Source organism: Pararge aegeria, chromosome 17 (assembly GCF_905163445.1).
Source record: "Pararge aegeria chromosome 17, ilParAegt1.1, whole genome shotgun sequence".
Taxonomy (NCBI): domain Eukaryota; kingdom Metazoa; phylum Arthropoda; class Insecta; order Lepidoptera; family Nymphalidae; genus Pararge; species Pararge aegeria.
In genome coordinates, this window is record NC_053196.1 from 11,324,918 (window position 1) to 11,345,172 (window position 20,255).

Here is a 20,255-nt window from a genome sequence, read left to right on the forward strand (position 1 = left end):
AATAATTATAAATTTGTAATGAGTTGTATCACAGGATATATTATATAAAATATTTACTTTTGTAGATTCCGTGAGACTTGACTGCAATCTCACCTGGTGTTACGCAATCTAAGACGGTAACGGGCCAACCTGTTAGGGGTATACCAGCTTGAAAACACCTATCCCTTATCCGTTTATATTATAATTGTTATTAAAAAAAAGATGTAGGTAAGACAAACAATAAAAAGGTAGGTATATCAAGTAAAGTTTATTTTGTCACTTATGTATTTATAAAATGTTATTTGTTTCTTGCTATGTTTTATCTGTGTTATTCCGTGTAAGATGATAAGTGCATATAGAATAACTTTTTAAAATTTTATTTAACTTCTCACTATGCTGAATTTCTATATACGACTTTCTCTTAGGTATAGCAACTTCATAGAGATTCTCTGTTGAATTATAATTCTGATACTATCAACCGCTGTCTGTGATGTAGGAAAACTTAGTTTTATGACTTTTATGAAATTTAATAAATCAGATTACATATAGTTTATCAAGGATTCTCGACTGAATTATAATTTAGATTCTTTTTTCCATAATCATATGATTTAGAAATTGATTTATATTAGGAAGTCAGTCTTATATCAGAAATAGTTTTACAGGATACTTCGGAAACAGTCTTAGTTGATCTTTCCAAGTTAATTGTATCAGGTAGAAAATGTTTTTCTTCATCTCGTGACTTTATTTAGGGCAAGAGCACGACTGTGTACTTTGACGTTTTCTGTCCACGAAATCCATAAGCCTTAAAACCCCACTCATAACCTCGTTTGCAGTGGAAATTATGTCTTCTTTAGGCAACAAAAATCTGTACGTCTTGCCCCTTAGTTCGATCATGTAAGAATAGGGGATGCTTGCGACGGCGTAGCTCCAATCAACGCTTGTCCCAGCTGCATAGTACATAAGGTCCTTAGTGCTGCCCACTTTATAAGTGTGATTACTGGTTTCGTGGATGGCCTGTGAATTTAATACAGGCTATTTGTATTTATACAAAAATTTTGCATTTATATGTTTGTGTTCGTACAACTCAAAAGTTACCAAATGGATTGACTTGAAATTTAAGACAAACTGTTTTATTTTTTTCTAAAAATGTTTTCATAACATTTAAATAACTTCTCGAATGTCATCAGATATAGCCATCGTCTAACTAATATCAGAATTATTCAAATACCTTACCTTAGCCATAGCTGTGCCTCCTTCCAATAGTTCCACATAATCAGGGCAAGGGTCTCCCGTATAGCCCCATGGGAATATGATAACTTCACCGTAGCTATGAAGCGATAGGAATACCTTGAAATTTGTTCCCGATTCAAGTATAACATGCTGGAAAAATAAGACATCTTCAATTGGAAATTTACCTCAATTCACTGGTAGGAGTGGGGTATCAAAAATTCCATCGCCTATTTAATTTTTTTTTTCTTTTCAGTATTACCAGAAAATTGTTAACTATGTTTTTAGTAGGTGGTGATAGCCTAGTCGCTAGAGCTTTTTCCCTTTCGGTAACCAAGTTCAATCCCCATGGGCATGCACCTCTAACTTTTAGGAGTTATGTGCGATTTTAATAAAAAAAAATAAAATTGGTATGTTATTTGGTTTAACGCTGAAGGAAAACAAACAAGGAAAACAGATTTCTCCGTAACGTTGAGAACGTAACACTGTGAGGAAATCTGCATGCCTGAGAGTTCTCCATAATGTTTTCAAGGGTGTGTAAAGTTTACTAATCGGCATTTGGCCAGCGTGGTGTCCTAAACCTTTCTCATTCTAGAGAAGAGACCAGTGCCCTAAATAGTGGGCTGGCAATGGTTTTTCATGATTATGATGATGTTGTATTGTTTAAAGTTATAGTAAAACTTAACTCGGAATTCAATTTAGTTGTATATCTAAAAAAAATTAAAGTATGTAGTATCGCTAAGCCTTAAATTAGGGAATGCTGCTGTCCACTGAGGAGTTCTGTCCTCTATCTTTACCACAGTTTGGGCAAAATTAAACACATATATTAACCTTTATAGAACAAAAATAATTATTTAAGTCGGTTATAATTTGTCGGAGTTACGGCGTAGAATCGTTAAACACTCATCCCCTCTCTGTGCTTAATGTCGGGATAAAAAGTATCCTATATTACTTCTAACACTTCCAAGAATATGTGTACAAAGTTTCATAAGGATCGGTTAAGTAGTTTTTGCGTGAAAGCGTAACAAACAAACTTACATTGACATTTATAATATTAGTAGGGATAGGGTTTCGTAAGTTAGATTTGTTTTGGGCGATTCTTTCAATTATTTCAATAAGACCTAATTTTTTAAGAACTTTTTAAGAAAAATAAGAACTAAGTTTTTACCTTTGATTCGGAAGGCAGATTGACATTAACATTTTACAATCCAAAACATCTTTATGCCATTTGTATTAGATAAATCGGAAACAAAAGGCTAAATCTTACATTAAGGAAATCATAAAAAGTGCTAAAATCTTTATTACATCGAGGTACTAAACGTAGTAACCTCGATGTAATAAAGATTTTAGTTTTTTGTTAAACAGACATCATACATTGTAAGAATTAAAACTATTATTATTATATCCAATAGGATCTATAGAAAATCTAGATATAGAAATTTTTAAAGCCCTCTTACTTTAACAGCCGCTGTTTCCGGTTCTGAAAATGGCTCAGGTCCCCTAAAAAATATATTGCCGGGGTCTTCCGATGAGCCTTCCTCGCCCTTTTCACCCCAACCGTAACTGCAATAAGTTATTAAAACATGTTATATTAACTTTCATACGATCCTTTTAAAAATATAAAAAAAAATCTAAAAGCTATAATCATTATACACGTAGACACACACCTGAAGTTTCTGTTTAAATCCACACCCACACATTCTCCATAACGAGCTCTGTTTTTACGCCACATACGGTCGTGTGTGTGCGTATACTCATAACCGTCTGGGTTCAGCACAGGGAGTATGTACCTAAAACAATGAAAAAACATGTTCATATCAATTGAGCTTTTACTTTAGTTCTAGTTAGTGGACTGGGTATTCGATCTTTTCACCTTTTGCAGATTGTTGGACTTCATACACCTTTGAGAACCTTATGGAGAATTCTCAGGCGTGCAGGTTACTTCACGATGTTTTCCTTCACCGTCTAAGCAAGTGACATTTGAATTGCACGCACATAACTTAGAAAGTCGGTGTTGCATGCTGGGATTCGAACTTAGGCCCCCGAAAGGGATGGGGACAATAGGTTATAACCGCACCAATTTGGCTAATTTGCTCTAATTCGAAGATTTACACTAAGGTGGAATTTCAAATACATATGATTGGTGTGGAGTTTAATGATTGAAGACATTATTTAGGCGTTTTTATTATTAATTTTAATTTATTTATTTACATAAAAGTTTACAAAAAAATACTTTTTGCTAGCATAAGAAAATCACCCAGGTTTGTAATATGCTAACGGAGAATTAAGTCTTGGTACGTTATATACAGAACACTATTGCCAGTTTAACATTTTATGTATAAAAATGATCATAAGTGACTTAAAAAGTAGGATTTTTTTAGTCTCGTCTCGTACATCAGACAGATCGTATCGATCGTTGCATTGCAAAGACTTTCCTAGATTTTCTTTCGTGGATTATAGCAAATGAGGCTTAATGTTCATAGAATCATATGTCAGTCAGTAGCCAAATTTCATCAATATTTGTGAACCTTCAAAATATTGGCATTATAATATCAAGTAGAGAAAGTCTTACCAATCCTTTTTTGTTACTGTTTCTGAAAGCTCGTGGTAGTTTCTGACGAGGTAATTAGCGAGGTAGGTCACCACGGCGGTACTGATCCACTCGCGGGGATGAATTGAGCCATCTATCCACACGCCTTCGTTCCCACTGTTACCGTTTGATATCTTCAACATCTACTTCATGAAAACAGATTTTTTATTCACCATTTCTGGTTATTATCATATATATCAATATTTGATAATAATTGCTAACCACCCACGCTGTTTTCGCGTTTTGTGTAAATTTATGTGGGCTACAAATCGCGAAAGCAGTATTTTTTTCTTATTCCACTACAAGTTAGCCCTTGACTGTAATCTCACCTGGTGGTAAGTGATGACGCAGTCTAAGATGGCAGCGAGCTTACCTGTTAGGGAGTGTGTTTAGTCACAACTGTACGCCACATCGCACCGGAACACTAAATCGCTTAGCGGCACGTCACGTCGTTGAGGTGAATAGCCAAGAGCAAAGCCTCCCACCATACCAGAGCGTGTTGGGTGCATGCTGTAAAAAACTTCCCTTGTATAAGAGAAGGCCTGAGAGCAGCAGTGAGATATCTTTAGACTAATGATGATCCACAATAACGCCATAGGCATCACAGCCAGCCCATTATTTACCCCGTGATGCGAAAGTTTATTCACCGGCCCACTTTAGGGCACAGATCTCTTCCCACAGTGAGAAGGGTTTGGCCGTATTACACCACGCTGGCCCTGAGCGGATAAGTGGACTATATTGAATCAACATTAAATAATTATATGACTTACCTTCAAGTCCCTACCTTCAACTGACCGGCCGATTACACTAACTGTACACAAATAAGGAAACCGGGTAGCCAGGTCGTCCATAAATGAATATATCACATCCAAACGATAGTAGCCCTTCCAATCCATCTTGCGACCTTAAATCAGAATCAATATTTGAAGAATGATATTAATTTCTTGTACAAAATCAATTTATATCAACAATATTTCTACGTTCATTTTATTATCACCTTATTACAATAATGTTCTATGCGTTTAATTAATTGGTTATGCAATTAAATAATGTGTATCTCTTTTAAATTAAATAATCACGAAGTTAATTTGAACTATCATTACAATGTTACGTAAGTTTTAAAATTGTTAAAACCTATCAAGTATGAATTTGCGTAGATTTAACGATAAAAGTTATAATAGCCTCTTCATTAAATTTTGTACTAGATCATCTACTATCATAGTAACCGATGGACGTCTTCTGGTGGACATGGGTCTATTCTTCATATAGCGTAAAATCATTATATTCTGCTGCTACAGAGTGTGTATTAACATTATCAACAGCCTTTAAGAGTCGTCTGCTGTACTAAAGGTCATAAGGCTTATGGTCAAACCCTGGCAGGAGAGGTCCTGCCAGGGTTTGACCATAAACATCACGCTGGGCAGACGGATTGGTAATCACAGAAGATGGTAGTAGTAACATAGAAGATTGCTGTTACATTCTCTAAGACATCTCGTACCCGCTGCCCGCGGGTGTCGTACGAGAAGGTCACCACATAATACCAGTGTGTTTTTTTTTCATTGATCAACTTAGAGTAAAACAATAAACGACAACTAATTATCTCACCTCGTCTGAAATCACACATGGTTTATGTGACAAGGTATTGTGATAATTTTATTTTGTTTTAATTTTTTTTTTTCATCTTGTTGGTTAATGACATAGCAGTAATAATAAGCCTGTTTCTAAATTTCATCCAGCTTCTTGCACAGAAATAGATAAAGACAAGAACAAGAAGACAGCCCAGAAACACTTCGACATATACTTCAGTGTATAATATGTTGTGCCAGATATTACCGAATGTTTGTTTAAATATTATTTCAACGAAAGTTTCTACATCTTTGTCGGCTTTTTGACCTAAAATAAGATATTTTTAGTAGGGGTTTTAAAATCTCTCTCTGATACTTTTGATAATGTTTGTTCGGCTTGTTTGGAGTTACCAACGCTGCGTTTACCGGCGTTCGCCATTCGAGCATCTTGAGAATCCAACATCTAGAATAGTTAAAATAAATCGTTGATGGTCGTTTGTAAAAAACAAAACTTACGCAATGCTGAGGTCCTGCTATCTTTAGTGAAGCTGCTCCCTTGTTCTCTTCTTATCATAGGATCTACATCTCCAATTGCTATGGCATACGGTATATCTCTCTCGTGCAGCATCCCTGCAACTTGGGCGGATCGTGGACCTTCCACCATGATATCCATGGTGCTGAGCTCCTCCTTCCAGATGTTGATTGCTGATAAATATAAGATGTATTAAAATATATAGCACTATACGGCAACAAGGAGCATTTTATTTCCGTATTTTTAATACCTACTAGTGGTTCTCCGCGATTTCATACACTTCTCACCACACACACCTTCTATTTAGGCACCGAGGATGAACCTCTGCTGGTTTTTCGGTGCTTTATACTAATCATTATGATATGATTGTTTAATTTGATAAATAAATAAAAAAAAATGTTCAATTTGTCTCATCGATCCCCAATTGCTTGACTCCCAGGCCTTGTAGCGATAGTTTAAATACCTTTTTATATGCCTCAAATATTAAACCATAAAATGCAGAACGATTTTTCCTACCCGTTTGACTTAATAAATAAAAGTATGGATCTGGTAGGTGTTGCTCAAATCGTTTGCGTCATACGCAAACACAGTGTGCAGTTTCTTCTTATTCGACTTGACACACACTGTTCGTCGATCAAGTGTTCGAATAAAGTAACTTTAGAAACTAAAACGTTTTAAGTGGCAGACAAGAGCAACACTATATTTCCTGTACAGTTATAATGAGCGTATGCAAAATCTTCATCGCTTTAATAATGGGACCTGTGGTAGAGACAGGCAATTTTCTCGATATCAACTGTCTCTTAATACTGAACTCTTGGACACTGAAACCTTGGTTTCCTTTGATGGTGTCTCGTATTGTTAAGTGAGTATCTACATTAGCACAGTGCCTGAGGCGAACCCAGAACTATACTATTTTACGAGTTGAAAGATATTTGGTTGATATTTATTAACCATCGCTGATATGCTTATCCTTCTGTCTACCCATAGATTGAACTACTACGCTACTTTTCTCTTATCGGTCCTTCAAATTTCTGTCCTGCGTGCGATCAATCACAGACCGTGCCCGTTTGAGCTACTTTTATGTTTGCTCTTAAGTATGATGTACCCTTGAAGGATGCAGGTTGGACGCAGCCGTCTGGCATTAGCTTTAGCTTGAGGACGGTAAGAAAGTGAGCTACTTAGAAACTTGATTGATTGGGTCGCTCACTCGTCTGTATAGGCGTTTAAGCGAAAAAGCGTAAAAGGTAAGTTTTTAATCTTACGCCCACGGGACATTTGCGCCGTGCGACTGGCGAAGCGTCTAATATGTGTAACAAATGTATGGGAGCGGCGAGCGACACGGCTACCGGTACATTAATTCACGTTGCTCTAAGTGATTTTTCTTGTGGCAAGTTACGTTAGCCTTCGGCCTGGGATGGTAGGGGATTTTATTTTTGATGGACGTTGTTAACCCGACTGTCAAATGAAGTAACTCATAATATGATTTTTATGAGATATTTTTTATAAAACGTAAAATAAATACCTCCCAAAGTATCGAGTGTTTTAACAAAATACCGTTGAGCGTCATCAGTGAATCTTATTTCCCATACTTGCGTACTTTTATATGTCGATGCCACTTTGATTGATTACACAAATTTATTTCTATAAGTTAAGTTAGAATTTTAGTTAGAAATTAGTTTTATAAGTTATTGAGTTAAATAACATAATTTAACAAGTACTTGAAATTTTCGCAATTCCGAAACCGCATTGTCAAAAAGTGCGTCAACTCTGACGTTGGCATTATTTGTAGTAATATTTTTTTTTATAATAATTTCTAAGTTTTGATTTAAAAAAATGGTGGAAGCAAAACGGTTTTAATATATTTCTTTAGTTGACCCCAAATATTACGTATTGTGGGTGTTTGTGTGTAGCTCATAACGTTCGATGAAACATTATTTTTTTCTTATAACCAAACCAACAAGCAGAAGTTGTAAAACCGAATAGCTTTCAGGCTTATCTAAAATAGAGATAATTTTAGGTTTAGTTTAGTTCACACAGTTATTCAACCGCGTATTAGCATCAGTAACGCATCGCTTAGCTAAATCCAAAGCAAACTACAGCGGGCCGTGCAGTAACGAATGTGATTGCTTTCAAGCATTCTATATTATGACGGAGTATCATATTTCAGCATTAGTTTAACCTAATCCAACAACATTTCTCTATTCGTAAATTTGCTTTATATTCGAACACGGGCGACCATATTTGAACATCTACCCGCATTTTTCCATCAAGCTTCCTCTCTCATAAGGTTTGCAGAGCTTAGACCATTGGTAAATGCCAGGTGATGCCAAAAACGTACAACAATTCTTAGTTAACAAATCACTTTGGGGCTAGATGTCGATGTGATTGTCATAGTGTTAAAATTTTAAATTGTAAATTATAATTTAAATACTAAAGAAGAAAGTTGTGTTTATTTTCACTGACCCCCCCCCCCCCCCCCCCCTCATTAGTATATGTATTTAGTATAATTTATTTAGTGTTTGTATCTATTAAATATATACACATACATTGTCTCACGTACACAACAAGAGGGGGTAGATTACAATCGAGTAGTCTTGTGACGGACAAGGATTGGACGTACTCGTGACTGCGTAGAAGTCAGCCAGTGAATTGTAAGTACTGCCGGCCGTTACATTGATCACTATCAACCCATTTACGACCAACTACAATGCACGGGTCTCCTCTCAGTACAGCTAGCATGGGCATGAGCCAGTTTTCCCCCAGAGAAAGGATAAAAATTGATGTTCTCCCACAGCTTAATCAACTCTCAGAGCATTGGCGCACAAGTGGAAATAATATCCAAATAATATATCTGTATTAATGGGAGTAAACTTCGCCTATTCCCTGTTCTCGTGCTTAAGCGGGTGGACACGTAAATTATATCCCTCGTCAGGGGATATAATCGGGGGATATAATTTTTGTCTCCGGCCTGTGCTAGCTGCTGAATGAGACAGGTTTAGGTCGTAGTCCACGACGCTGGCTAATTGCAGATAGAAAGACTTCACACAATTTTGAGAACATTATGAAGAATCTCAGGCATGCAGGTTTCCTCACGATATTTTCCTTCACCGCTAAGCAATAATGTAAATATAATGATAATGTATATATGCTTCACCTAACTATTTTCTGTATTTGGTTTCTTCACTATTGGTTGCCTGGAAGAAATCGCTATGAAGTTATAATGCCGCCAAACTGTATACATTGTTTTGTTATACTTTTGCACGACTCATGATGCGAAGCATCAGAGAGTGCTTTACGATCGAAAAATTTTTTTCGCCTCATTTCGGCGGCTATTTTTATTATTATTGCCTTGTTAGTTCACGGAATCAAGATATTTTGCATACTATTGTCGAGATAATTTAATGGAGATTAATTCCATACTTTAAAAAAATTGATTTACTGCAATAGAATTGGAAAAAAAACACCAAAATAGGTCAAAAAATTTTCCTGTCCGTCATGTGTGAAACCCGAAAACACTCTAACTTGTGAAAAAATCTTTGAGTTTGAGTTAAGTTTTTTTTTTAAAAATTCTAATCGACGATTGTAGGTCACTGAATGCGAATGATTAATTAATTCAGTGTAGTTTAATTGCAATTAATAAAAAACGAAAACTGCAAGACTGTATATCTATATATATCCATGTAAAATTAACATGGATGGTGATATATCTATCTATATCTATAGATATTATGTACATTTTATTCCACCAGGGGCGCCTGTGCATCACTTTCCTAGTACAGCTGATTTAAAATTTTTTTTTTTTTTTTTCTATATTTGATAATTAAATGAGCATTATGAGTCGTGCACTTTTGGATTTTCCAAATTTTTATTATTTTTTACTAGCTGTTGCCCGCGACTTCGTCTGCGTTTGATTTTGTTTTGATGTGGCATTCAATATAGCTGTAGTTCTAAAAATTAAAGTATTCAGTATCGCTAAGCCTTCAGGGGTTTGCTGTTGTCCGCTGTATATATTCACAAGTAATTATCTAAATCGGTTATCATTTGACGGCGTTATGGTGTAAAATCATCAAATACCCTTCTCCCCTTCTCCCAAAAGAACTGATTTTAATTTCGGGATAAAAAGCATCCTATATTAATTCTAATACCTTCAGAAATATGTGTACAAAGTTTCATGATGATCGGTTTATTAGTTTTTGCGTGAAAGCGTAACCAACAAACTTACATTCACATTTATAATATTAGTAGGGATAGGGATAGGGATATTAGGGATGTACTTTTTGTGGTGTGCAATAAAAGTGTATTAATTCATTCATTTTAAATCCCTTAATTAATAACGCACATTATTACCAAGAGCTTAGAGGTGCGTGCTAGGGAACGAATTCGGCCCCTTCGAATAGGAGGCCGAAGCTCTAACCACTACGCTATCAGTACGTAAGACTAATCAGATTTATCCTATGAATTTAGTTTAGTTTTGTACAACTAGTTTGGAATACATATCTCAAATTGCGAAACCAGCTAAAGTCCAAGCCACTCTGTCTATTGCGACTGGAGTGTTATAGAACATAGCAGCCACTACTCTAAAATTGCAAATATGCCACTGCCCAGCCTTTTAAACTAGTAGAAAATGTAACTGTAGCTTTAGTACACGATTGGCAATCGAGTCGTTTTCGTGTAATAAACTCTGTATCGTCAAAATAAAATGGATCTAATATCGCTAATTGTAGAGTCGTGAATCTTACACTTCTGATTTTTTTTGACAAACGTTATGTCAAAATTTAAGCTTTAACAGAATTTAAATAAGATCCATTTTACTCCTACGTTCAAGTATTCCATATTCGATAACGACGCATCGATTGCGAGCAAGCAAATTCTGTACTAAGGCTACAGGGCATGGGTCTCAAACTCAGAGTCAGAAGGGCTTGGTTCGTTTTTTTTACCATGCTTGCCAAGTGATTTTTAGGCTTCGCTTAGCCTTTGCTTAAAATGCACATAACTCCAAAAAGTGACAGGTGCTTCCCTAGGATCGAACTCTGCCAACGAAAGTTATAATCAGCAAAGCTTTCAATCTACTGTAGATATAACTCATATTACTCACATTGAATTAGTAGTTAATATTTTCTCCAACAAACAATTTCTCCTTTCCATCTAAAAACTCCATCAAAGCTTTCACGCAGTTCAATATTTCATTACCAGTTTCATCTATTTCGTCTTTAGGTAGCATGAACTTGTGTTTTTTGCTTCTAAGCTCTATAAGATAACAGTATGGTATGCCGGCGACTCCATAGCTCCAGTCGTTGCTTGTGCCAGCTGCTCCATACATCACGTCTCGTGATACGCCCACTTTATAAGTGTTTCCATTGGTTTCGTAAATAGCCTTAAGTAAGCAAAAATTAGGTGCATTGGTGGACATAGTACTTACACCACTTACGTACAGTCGCCAAGGGTCAATATAAATTTGTATATTAGCTACCTAGCTTACCTACTGCGACTTAGACCTGGGCTTAATTAATTAAAAATTTAAGTCTGCTTTATGAATTTAGTCTCAGGTCAATGTAATATATCTCTCATCGCTCTATACGCTCTCGCTCACCTTGTCCTAATCCAAAGGTTGCCTGGCAGAGATCGCTACTAAGCGATAAGGCCGCCTTTTGTATTCTACTTCCGTCTTTTTATTTCTATTGTTCTTTTATTTTGTGGTGTACAAATAAAGAGTTAAAATAAAAATGGTCAACCAAAAAAAACTGACTTTGTTATACAACCTAAAAGAAAAAAATAAATATTTTCTACAACATTTTTAAGTCATTGGCAAGTAAAATGTTGAAAATGAGTATGACCAATGACTTCGTATACAGTTTTATATCATCATCATATCAACCCATTACCTACAGTGGACGGGTCTACTTCCACAATGAGAAGGGGTTGAGGCCGTAGTCCACGGGAGTCGGGAGTGTCCTTAGCTATATTTTATGAAAATCTTTTCAAAATGGCCGCCGCCACAAAATGGTGGATACATAATTTTTTTACAACTACTCCTCCAATCATGAAAGGGCGTTGTACTAGTTGTTGCTCATACTATTCTAAGTAAAGTTAATGTTATATATATTTTTTTTCATACTGTTACGTCACTGAGTTACAATTGTAATTGATAGCAGACTTAAGCCCTTATCAGTGCTTTCCAGCTAGTCAGTTGCATAAAGCGCAATACTATAACTCAGAAAAAAATAAACTTACCTTGGACATAACAGTCGCTCCTTCAAGTAAGCGGACGTAGTCCGGACATGGTTCGTCTTTGGAGGCGAAAGGAAAAACGATGACTTGTCCGTAACTATGTAGCGTGATGTAAACTCTGAACGGGATATCAGAGTTTAGGATAAAGTCCTGAAAAGAAATACCTATTTGGCTACGTAGTTATACTTATGGCTTGCTAAACAGACAGGCAAGGCTTACCTATACTAGTTTTATGGGGGCTCGTTTGTTGATTGAATATTTCGAATTTTTTAATACAAATTCTTCGAGCTGGGAGCCGCTGGAAACAAGCCCAGGATCGTGGATTTTGGAACTCTCCAAAAAAGACCTATGTCCAGCAGTGGACTTCAATCGGTTAAAGTGATGATAATGAAGAATACAAATGCTTATACAAAAGTGGTCATAGCGGCATCTATCGATATATATAGTTATTCGCTTTAACTCTAAAATGGGTCCACACAAACAAATAAATGAAATACACTTTGGTTTTTACAAACGGTGTCTCAAACGCGTGATAATCTGTATCACTCAAAACCTTTATCTTTATCTAACAAGTTTTTTTTACTCCTTATTGCAAACCATAAAAGAAAAATGGACTTAATGCTAAAGCATATTCTAACAGCCAACCTTGAGACGTGGAGAAAAAACGATTTTCTTTTTATTCTTATTTTTGAGGGCTTTCGCAAAACATCGGCATGTCATCGCTAATGTAACCTATTTATGAATGAAGTTATAATAATTATCCTACTAATATTATAAATGTGAATGTGTGCATGTTTGTTACTCAATCACGCAAAAACGGCTGAACGGTTTTCGATGAAATTAGGCATGCATGTAGTCTTTGACGTGGAAAAGAAGATAGGCTACCTTTTATTCCTATTCCTAAAGTAGTTTCTGAGAGAAAATTGAAAATTGTTTACGACCTAAGCCGCGGGCAGACAGCTTTAAAATATTGTATGTTATGAAAAGGACATGTACTTTCTATACTGATCTCTCAAATAGTTCCCGTGGTAAGATTAAAAATTGTTAACGAGTGAAGCTTTAGACCCAATTCTGAAGTCCACGCAGTCGAGGTCGCGGGCAGAAGCTAGTTATTAATATGAACAAACTGCACACCTCATTGGATTCTAGTCTTCCTAATAAGTTGTGAAACACGCAACTAGATCAGGTTGAAAGAGGTACTTAACTGTTTCCTATGTCATAGTATGAGTAGTATAGTACTTACATATAAATAAATAAATAAATAAATAAATATACTACGACAATGCACACATGGCCATAAAGCCCCAAAGTAAGCGTAGCTTGTTTTATGGGCACTAAGATCACTGTGGCATATTTTTATGAATATGTACTCATACTATGACATAGGTAAAATATTTTTTCTGTGTGTTAGCAGATGTGCCACTTACCAGCTTTGCATAAGAAAACAAAAATGTACAATTACATGATAAAACAATTAAACTGAACGCAACTGTATAAAATCGCTGCAGCGCAATTGATTTACTACTAAAATCTGTTTGCAGTTTAATCTCCGCGTGCAGCGTCGATGTCACGATTTCGGTATCAACAGCACATTACAGCTTAACATTAAACTGTGTAATGGATATTATTATTTGCGTCATGCCTTTATTTGATGTGCACGGTGTTATTTATACTGTTAAACTACTTGGTCAAAGTACTAATCAAATTGAATTAAAGGACAACGCTATAAACCATGGCCCGAAGCAAACGAAATGTTCCGTCCTTAAAAAGGCACTTTTTCATTTATATAAGTACGCATATTATAACGAAGCGGCGATAGCTCAGTGGGTAGGACTTTGACTTCACTTTCGGGGGGCGAGCTCAAACCCCAGCAGACACCTCTAACTTTTCTAAGTTATGTGCTTTTTAAGCATTTTTTTTTTTATTGGTCAACTTAAGAATTAAACAATTAACTATAACTAGGTCACTCACCTCATCTCAAACCACACAGACTTTATGTGACAAGGTATAGATTAATGATAGTCTTTTCTAAAACAATTTTTTTTAAAATTATCTAAGTTGCAATCACAACTCTACCAGTAGTCAGTACACAACAGTTAGATAGCAAGTTTATGATTACAACTTGTACATAGATGACATACCAGATCCCTACCCCACGCAACATTCTCTGTGATAAAGTTATTTTTTAACATTAAAATATCACGTGCTACAACGGTGAAGGAAAACATCGCGAGGAAACCTGCATGCCTGAGAGTTCTACTTAATGTTCTCAAAGGTATGTGGAGTCCACCAATCCGCACTGGGTCAGCGTGGTGGACTTCGGCCTGAACTCCTTCTCATTGTGGGAGGAGACCCGTGCCCTGTAGTGGGCCGACAATGGGTTGATATGATAAAGATGTTTTCCTGAAACGGTTTCCTGCCTAAAATATAATAAAATACAAAATAAAAAATTCTGAATTAATTTATTTCAAGTAGGTTTACGCTATTAGCTCATTTGAAGCGTCAAGTCTGTCTGTTTGTAGTGATTCTACCATCGGTTCGGGAGGCAGACTTTATCGAGAAATAAAGAGGTCAAATATTTCTAATACTCAAGGTAGTCCATTGAAAGGTGTGCCAAAAAGGATTTTCCAGAAATACCTGAAGGGGCGATGGGGTATGAAAGTTTGTTTAGAGGTTAATTTTTTCTTCAAAAGTAAGTACTTAGGTTATTAGGGTTACGAATTTTAATAGCATTCTCTCATAAGGGACCTAAATAACGATTATATTATCTTTCCGTGCTTAAATAACCTAACTGAAAACCGTGGTTACTAAACCCACCACGGCATGTCCCTCTTGTATCGTTAGTTTGTCCTACTTTCACATGCTAATTTTCACATTTATAAATAACATAGGAGCAAAGCTAGCAAATCTAGTATTGTAATAAAAAGAAAAGTTTTTTTTTATCACAGTAATGAGCGCTGCGATTATGGGGGTAGATATATCTGGATGGTCCCAGGTACTATGTCGCGTTAAAGGATTAGCAGTACAGGTGAACTTGTCATATACCTAACAGCCGATTGGGCGGACAAATTTATTAAAAGAGGCACCAATGACGCCCGCCCTCCGCATACTCAATGTCATATCAGAGCAATGTGATTTGTATTGTTGCGCTCTGAGTGAATTCACGAGGATCGCAATGTGGGTTATTTGTTACCCGAATAGGTAATTAAATATTATAATGTTAAGATTATGTAAAAAAAATAAAAAAGCTACACTATCGCATTAGGTTTAAGTATTCTGTAATGATAGTGTTAGAATAAGAATATAAATAAATAAATAAATAAATAAATAGCTTAGCCTGCTGTCATCTAGGCAACGTCAACACTTGCCATGCATGTGCGATTGCAGCCTAGGGCTAACTTGTACTAGAATAAAAAAGAAATACCCTCATCGCTCTAGATTCAGGTTCTGAAAATGGTTCGGGGCCTCTATAGAATGTATTTTCGGGATTTCCTGATGACTCCTTGCCTCCCCAACTGTAACTGCAAAAATACGGACAAAAAATGTTTGGTAATCCACTGCGAATATGTCCAATACTCATAAAAACATCATTATGATGTTTCACATTATATCCAAAAGTGTATATCCAAAAGTATATCCATCATCACTATCAACCGGTCTCAGAATGAGAAAGAACTGGGCTGTAGTCCACTGCACTAAATAAATAAATAAATAAAAAATAACAAATTATTACTTTTCACACATCACAAGTATCTTTCGTTTGTTTATATATTATATTCTATGTTATTGTCCTTTTTTATGATTATTTTGTTATTGTTTAGTCGCGAGGATTCAGTGACGACGAAGATAATGGGGCTGGCTGAAAACCAGTGCTGCGCTTTTTAGTTTGCAGCTATACTGAGCCAGCTCCTTACTCACACATTTTTTTTATTCTTTAACAAATTTATGCCACAAATGTAACATTTTACACAAATGTGTGATAATAAAGACGTTTTTTTTTCATTCTTTCACTAGCAATGATTAGACTTCAAACGGAATTGACTCCATTTTGCAGAACTCTCAGGCATGCAGGTGATATTTGATTGCATATATTTAAATAAACACGTACCAACTTTGTAAAGTTTGAGGTGCGCGCTAGGAATCGAACTCCGTGCCACCCAGTACAGAGGCAGAAGTGTAAGCCTTATTCCCCCACTAAACATTGTGTATGTTCAGTGGAACCTGATATTAAAAATATGACTGCTATTTTCTATCGCCATCAGACCCTTTGAATTGAAACACAGCATTACAACCAAGTGGTTGACGGCAGAAATTAGCATGGCGGGAGTATGTCCGCTGTCCGCGGATGAACTCTGTCAGCTCTGCTCTACTATCTATTGATCATTGATAATCATGCATTTCTTATGAAAACGAGACACTTATATTTAATTTTTTTGTTAAAAACAAATAATCCAACATTGCCGGCCATATAATATACTCAGGATAGTTTTGGTCTTAGATACCTGAAGTTTCTATTAAGGTCCACACCCATGCAGGCGCCCTTGTGCCGTGCTCTGTTTTTCCTCCACATCCGGTCGCCCGTATGCGAATGCTCATAGCCATCGGGGTTCACGACTGGGTGAAAATACCTATAAATTGCATATAGGACAGCTTAACGGGCAATGCATTAATACAGTCCGCGTAATTATCTGAATAATTAAAATGCTTATTCATAATTTGTGCATTGTAATTATATTATCGTTGATATTCGCGGACTAAGTATTTTTTTTATTCAATACCGGTTTTTTAGATAGTTACGCGTAACTATGTAAAAAACGTTTTAGCGCTTGACGGACCAAGCAGATGGCCTAATTAATGGGAAGTGGAAAAACATCTTAAACACATTTGCAACACTTCGTAGGGCATGCAAGAAAGATGACCTACCTAGTACTACTTTGTGTCTATCAATCTGAGGCGTAGGTGTTTCACCTCATGTGCCTGCAATTACACTAACAATAACGCCCTTCGGAACGCAGCAATACTGCTGGCGGCAGAAATAAGAATGGTGGTCTAATTCCCGGGTAGAACTCTATCACAATAAGCTCTATTGCTATAAAATTTTCTTATTAATAAGTAATGCGAAGAAGAAAAAGAAACACAGTATTACACGCATAACATATTTAAAAAGAAACAGTAAAACGTAATGTGCCCAAGCAAAGGCAGCCTTAATGCTGCAAGCAATCTCTTACAGGCTACCTTTGTAAACCTGGACTTACAGCAAGAGAACGGGAGTAGAGATTATCAAAGATAAATTCATCTGCCTGTGAAAGTTTTGTCAAAATCGATTAAAACAAATGAATTAATATACAACGACAATACACACATCTCCATCTAGCCCCAAAGCAAGCGAAGCTTGAAAAATGGGTGCTAAGATAGCTGATAAATAGTTTTATGAATATAATACACATAAATACTTATAAGTAATATACAGATAAACACCCAGAAAAACATCCATGTTCATCACACAAACACTTCCCAGTTGTGGGAATCGAACCCACGGCCTAGGACTGTTGACCCTGAAAGCAGGGTCGCTGCCCACTGCGCCAACCGGCTGTCAAAAATGGACAAACATTTTAATAATGTTTGTTTATGTTATGCTGTCGTTCAAGTAATCATCTAAGCTTAATAAGAGGCAGATTTTTTGAAATAACAATCAGCTATGTAAATTTTAATAATCAGTTACAGTTTGAAATTACCAGTCCTTATTGGTGATACTCGTTGGCAACGTCGTGAAGTTGCGAACTATGTGGTTTGCGACGTAGGTAGCTACGGCCGGGGCGATCCACTCTCGAGCATGTATCCCAGCGTCAATCCACACTGCTTGGTTGCTGGAGTTGCTGTTTGATACCTTTAGGATCTATTTGGAATATATTCACAAGTTTTAATAATATGAATTTTCGCAGCGTTCCCTTGAGAAAATGTACGTAATGTATAAATATTCAGACTTCGATCATTCGGAAAATGGTGACCAACAGAGCCACAAACACACGTAAAACCTCTTGTGTCATAGGCATAGGCATCAAAGGTATTGTTAAAAGCAAGAATAATATATAAAAAATATGCATAGTACCTTCAATGGTCTGCCTTCTAAGGAAGTTCCAATCATTCCAACAGTGCATATAGAAGGATATTCGATATTAAGCCCTTCCAAGAAGTCGTGAATTACATCCAAACGATGGTATTCATTCCAGCCCATGCGCGAAGGCTTTTCTGCTTTCTCAGTACCTGAAGAAACAAAACATGAATGCAGACAATATATCCGTATCAATCATCGATTACATTGTTCTCTTGGGTCATGACATCTCAGCTACCATCAATTTCGGTAGATCCATCTAAGCTTAAGCCAAGTTTCCGCCTTATAACCTGGTTAACTTATTAAGGTCAAGCCGTACTTTATTCCCGCCCAACTGCGTTATATCAACCTCAAAGAGTATGGAGTGGTAAATATAAATGAATAAATGAATAAATATACTACGACAATACACACATCGCCATCTAGCCCCAAAGTAAGCGTAGCTTGTGTTATGGGTACTGAGATAGCTGATGAATATTTTTTTATGAATATAATACACATAAATACTTATAATATACAGATAAACACCCAGACACTGAAAAACATTCATGTTCATCACACAAATACTTTCCAGTTGTGGGAATCGAACCCACGACCTTGAACTCAGAAAGCAGGGTCGCTGCCCACTGCGCCACTCGGCCGTCAAAATGCTAATAATAAGTAACTATTAACTACTAAACCCGCCCCGTGTCTTAATATTACTAAGTACTTTGGGTTTTTATTCCCATGTCGTAAATAGCCCAAAAATTCGCACGAAGATTTGCGTCTTCGTTTTTCAAACGCAAGCTAGCGATACGATTTAGAATGCCCTGTCTTTGTTTCCTGGTATCATGAAACAAGAGTGAATAGGCATCCTCCAAACAAGGGCGTCCCATCTTAGCTACATCATCTACCATTTGTGACCTAGCTGTGTTACTAGATGGTTGCAAGACTTTGAAAGGTATGAATAAACTTTTACCTTTCCTTCCTAAGCCTACAAGCCTGATAAGTTTGAGCTTTATATTCATGTAGTATACGAGAGAGTTTATACATGTGATTTTATAATATCTTAAGGGATCTAAATAACATAGCATTACTAACAATTTTCTAAGGTTCCATGTTTAGCACTTGGAGTAATAATTTTAGGGAGTTCTTTTATTTGAGTACCCTCGGAGCATGGTTTAGCAAAGCGATGTTCTTCTAAAATTGTAGGTCTGTTAACTAAAACGTGTTTGTTTTCGTTATTAACTTCATGATGTTGGCATCCAACATCATATTGAAATCGTTCATAATCATCAATCAAGGCAGTAGATTCATCTTTCTTTTTAGCTTTGACATCATCAAGATTATAAATATCTGACTTTATTATACAAGATGTTGAACATTTGCCTTTGTTGTTAAAACTGTATTCGGTATCCATTACTCCTTCAGAATAAGCATATTTTTAAAATTGTTTATACATTTGTATGAGTACTAAATGTAAATAATATTTTGAAAAACATTTCTTCGCTGAATACTGAATAATATTAATATGAATATTTCATGATTTATGTAAATTATGGCGATATAATCATTATTTTTTTTTGCATAATATAAACTTATGTGTTGGTTTGTCTTTATGAATCTGACAGAAATTGTTCGGAATCTGAAAATATTAGATGCTATAGTAGCTCCTTCATCTGAGGAAAACATGGACTAAGTGGTTGTATCCTCTTTGATTAGGACAATTAATTATTCTTGATTGTCACTGACAATTTCTAGTAAATATTAATCATTCCAAGACTGCTGCAAGATTCCAATGAGGTATAATGAGTTGCAGGAATCGTAGCCCGTGAGCCTTCATCATCAGTCTACTCCAAAAATTGAGCAAATAAAACAATATAGTTTGCGTGTCTGAATCGGTCCTTTTAATAATTTATTTTGCTCATTGCAAAGGTTCTCTGAAAGTCCGTTGTAAGTAAAAAATAAAATAGCTATAAAGGGATCCCGATAAATCTAACAAGCGAGTAACAAGAAGGGGGCGCAATTAAAAAGATAAACGCG

The 20,255-nt window shown here is 36.1% G+C and overlaps 1 pseudogene; it reads right to left on the reverse strand.

Moving 5' to 3' along the window:
- Positions 1-228: 228 nt before the first annotated feature.
- Positions 229-19,461, reverse strand: LOC120630919 (annotated as a pseudogene).
- Positions 19,462-20,255: the final 794 nt, after the last annotated feature.